Source organism: Amblyomma americanum, chromosome 2 (genome assembly GCF_052857255.1).
Source record: "Amblyomma americanum isolate KBUSLIRL-KWMA chromosome 2, ASM5285725v1, whole genome shotgun sequence".
NCBI classification, from domain to species: domain Eukaryota; kingdom Metazoa; phylum Arthropoda; class Arachnida; order Ixodida; family Ixodidae; genus Amblyomma; species Amblyomma americanum.
This window is the reverse complement of record NC_135498.1, coordinates 123,685,289-123,689,847: the sequence shown is the minus strand read 5'-3', so window position 1 is coordinate 123,689,847 and position 4,559 is coordinate 123,685,289. Positions and strand designations below refer to the sequence as shown.

The 4,559-nt window shown below is 41.6% G+C and overlaps 1 pseudogene; it reads left to right on the top strand.

The window, feature by feature from the left end:
• The first annotated feature begins 2,623 nt into the window (after positions 1 to 2,623).
• On the top strand, positions 2,624 to 2,786 carry LOC144122340 (U2 spliceosomal RNA; annotated as a pseudogene).
• Positions 2,787 to 4,559: the final 1,773 nt, after the last annotated feature.

Genomic DNA, 4,559 nt, shown 5'->3' with positions numbered 1-4,559 from the left:
CTACGAACTTGGGTAACTCTAGTCTTCCACAAGGTGAAGGACGGCAGAGATTCTGTCGGCTTGTTTCCTCGAAAGCCGACTGCCAAATAAACGTCTCAAACTTTTGGTGAATTATCTGCACATTAGCTTGATTGCAAATAAAAAGCCTGATGTGCATATTACAACTTGGCACTTAAGATCACGTTGAAAATGGCGGCCCGCGCAAGTATTCGAAAATATCCGGGTCTGAATCTATTCGACGGCTCTTGTATGCGCCTTGCTGTCGCATTCCAGCACGGTGCATTATTTTCCTACTGAGCCAAGGAAACACTTAGGTAAGCGCACGGAGCACGTGACAGATAAACATTCTCGTAGAGTGCGGCAGTCTCCAGTTGCTATTCCAAAACCCGACCGATTTATCCAGCCTAAGACGACAACCCAGAAGATTACAAAATTATGGCGGATTGCTAACGCTCTTCTAATTGACATGAAAAACAGGCAGTCGTCGCATAGACTGAACTTTTGGTTTCGTATGACCTTAGCGTATAACTGCGTATGTTATCGCTTCCATCCATTTTCGCCATTACGATTCCACATACAATGCAAAAATTAAGTGGAGAAAGAAAGAAGCCGTGCCTCAATGAGGAACACATTGGGGTATTTTCATTTGTTTGTTAGCAACCAACCGTTTATCGCCATCGTTAGAAGTCAAGTTAACGCCTTTAAAAATATGACTCACGTTTACGCATTGAAGGATATGGTTGGATACAGTGTTGAATTCTGCAGCATGGCCACTCCGCGATAATCAGCGTCGAAGCCCTGCAGAAGGACGCCTGTATTAGTTTATATTACTGGTAACCCCCTCCTTTTCTTACTCTTGACCTTGTGCTTGGCGCATGATAGCCTTAGAAGCTTATGCACCACTAAACCCAACAAAACAAAACACACAACACTCTTCTTACACTTGGTATATGATATTCTTGATAATCGTTCTGTTAATGTTAATTTGTCGATGACGGTCAACTTTACAGCACAATCAATGCTGTGCATGACCAAATTGGATTAAATAGTGGGTTGTCAAAAGTAATAGCTTGGTGTGATTGCTGGCAAATGACCGTTACCTTTGAAAATAATTTTTGTCAGAATCACTCACAAGAAATATCCCCTTTTGTTCCCGTATAGCACGAACACCATCAATCTTTCAGAAGTAATACAAATGCCTCGATTTCTTGATTAGCAATAATCTATTGTTGAAAAACACATCAATACTTTAGCAACTAGCGCCCTCCGTAAGTTCTCTTTTTCATACACGGTCTTTGAAACTACTACACCAGCTTTTCGATCTCTCGATTATAACATCATAATCACTCCAGCACTTGAATATGCCGTAATAATTTGGGACACGATCACCGTATCTAATAACAAACTGGAACGTACTCAACGAAAATGAGCAAGATTTTTCTTGAACAAATATCGCCGTCTTTCTGTAGGTGAGTTACATCAACAATGCTGATTCCCGTTACGAACCCAAAGAAATCGCATATTAAGATTAATGGTCTTTTTTCAGTTCATAGCAGGGCGTTACAATATTACCACATCCTGTATTGTCACTTGCTCTTCTGGCTACAAAACAAGACAACGACATGACAAAGCAATACAGCTAACTCCTAGAAATAATTGCTGCAATTACTCATAATTCCCGCGAACTGTAGTTGACTCGAGTATCCTAACTACGCAATCGCATGGAGCCCAATAGCATCATTAGAAAAACGCCTAAAATATTTTATTCTTATTGATTGTCTTTTTGTGTATGCTGTTAGGTACCCACTTTTACCAAAAGTAACCGAGCAACACTCTCTAGCTTCTGAACAGTATGACGGAGCCTTTACGGCACCCGTAAAAACGGAAAGACGCCAGAACGTGAGGACGAGTGTTCACCTTACTTTACAAAGGTTCGCAGCTTAAGGGCTGCCATAAGTGCTTCGCTACGTGGCTAAGAAACAAACCACTGTTACCCGTTTACGCACCATGCCATGGTCTTGAGCAATATCGGACAATGTATAAACAAATAAATAAATTTAATGCTCCTCTCTTTGAGGCCAGAAGTTTGACGGGGTACCCACGATGTAGGCAATGATGCGCTGCAGTCTTCTCAGCATGTCTTTCGTGAAAATTTTTTAATCTGTGTTTGTAATTGTAGAATGGGCTTTCACATTTCGCGGGGCTGGTAGTCTTCGGAATGAGCCATGTGGTGCCCATTCAAAGGAAGGATGCATGCAGTGAACCGGTAATGATGTGGTGAATAAACTGTACAGTGGAAATTGCTATGTCACCCTTTGAAGGCTTTTAAAATTCAAGAATAAACTTATTAATGAATAAACTCATCAATGACACGTGATCTCTGCTTCGATAACACCTTTTAGTGCCTCTATGCGTTAATGTTTGGTACCTTGCCTCTGTTTCAACATTTATGCATATGTACCTTGCTATTGTTTCCTATCTTTTAAGCTAAGTTTGCAGCCAGTGTGTTGCTACAATATTATTATGTGCTTTCGTCTTCGTGCACAAATTGCGCCCGGAATTTTGTATTCTTATTTGTTTTACGTGTAATACTGCTCAACTTGGAGTGTGCTGCAAAGGTAGGACCGCTTCTGTTTAGAATATCATATATCTGATTTATTATCTGCTACGGGCTCAATCTGGACCCAAGATAATAAATTTATTTTTGGAAATATGACGGAGTGCTAGAAGAACTCCGGCACGGGTCGGCCCGGTATTGCACTGCCTCCGGGATCGGCCCGGGACATAGCGCGTGCGCGTCTTTCCCTATCTTTCCTCTCTTATCTTTCAACTCTCCTACTTTCAGCAGGTGGCAGCGGTTGTGGCTCAGCTTGAGCCAGTGGGCAGGCCCGTCCACTTTCCTTTCCATTCTTCCTGTCAGCAATAGCAGCAGCAGAATGTCATAAATGCTTGACGTTTATGTATCATTTCTTTTATTTTTATGTGGCCAATGGTGCCATTGTTGCCAAACATTGTGGGCCTCGTGAGCATGACAAGCTGCGGCTTTTTTTTTGCTGAGGGTCACTACTCTTTCAAGCTGAAATAAATGAACTCAACTGAACAATTTCAGATGCACGTATTTCTTCCAACAATCTCTCCGCAGCGTAACATTTTATTGGGAGCATTTTGAAAAACTCCTTTTAATACTCCATATTTCGCTTTCTCAAGCTCAAACAGTTGTTTCATGTAGTCTTTATTAATGGATGCAATATTCAATTTCGGATGACTTCATGTTTGACTGTTGTATTGAGTGGGAGTTATTTTGTTCTTTCGCAAACCTAATATCAGTTGTAATTGCGTTTCTCATGGGCATCTCGTCCTGCAGCATGTTCCTTACGCGGGATGTGTGCAAGGCTCTCTTTTTCATCTCATCGTTAATGTTTTCTAGACAGCCTTTTGTTTGTCTGATATATTCTTTATAGTTAACGAAAGCCCTCTGTTTCTCAATTAATTTTTTTAATCTGAAAATGTGCGTGGGTGAATACAATACCGCTAATGTCCCTTTCACTGATAAATTTTCTTGTACTGGTAGGACTGCGTAAAAGGGAGATAGAAACGAAGAGGTTGAGCTAGAGTTTGCGGAAACTGAGCCTAACGTTACTGAATCACCAGCAGTTTCTTGTGAAAGTTAGTAAGCAAGCAGAAAATTTTTAAGAAACAGCTACAGGCCCGTTTGCGAGCTATGGTAAAATTAATCAAAACAAAAGAAATTACGAGATCGAATAATGTTTTTTTTCTGAGTCGTAGACAGGTGAAAGAATTGCAGAAAGCACCCAAAGCTAGACCACCGATTTACACTTGTGGATCAGTGGACTTTAAATGAAATATTCCAAACGTAACTGTGGCCCAGCTGGGTTTCATGAAACGTATTTGCATAATTCGTGTCATGTGTGGATGTTTTATTATAATGCACTTCTGCAGCAGGTATTGGTAAGCCTTAAAACATAGACTACGTGATTAAAAGAGCGTTCTTCGCGCCTAAAATGTGATCAGGCATTGTGCGCAATGCCGCAAGGTGGCTCTCAGCCAGCGCTGATGTCATCGTAGCAACGTTAACTCGATCCCTCTCAGCATTTTACCTGCCCTGTCTTCTTTCATCACCACCGCCGCGGTTTTATTCTCTCGTCCTTCTCTCGATCACGGCGAATATACATAGGGTGGCGTCGAGTGCACGGTGCGTCGACAACGACCGGCTGTTTGCCCCCAGAATCACCGCTTCGCTGCAAGTCAGTGCATAACTATAATACAGCTACGAAAATAAATTCCACATATCATTTACGCACACTGCGCTACTGACCGTAATACACGCTTCAAAAACAGGTGTTTTACATCGGCCCATTCACAACTGCCAATCGCTTCTAATTTCACAAAGCCTACTAAGCCTGTCTTGAAGCAGCATTACACGAGCTCCGTTTAGATATCATTGGCACTATGGTTCGTTACCAGCATTACCTGAATATTTCCTTTACTTGCTGCGTACTATAGCGGACGTTGATTATAAAAGACACAATTTAACAAGC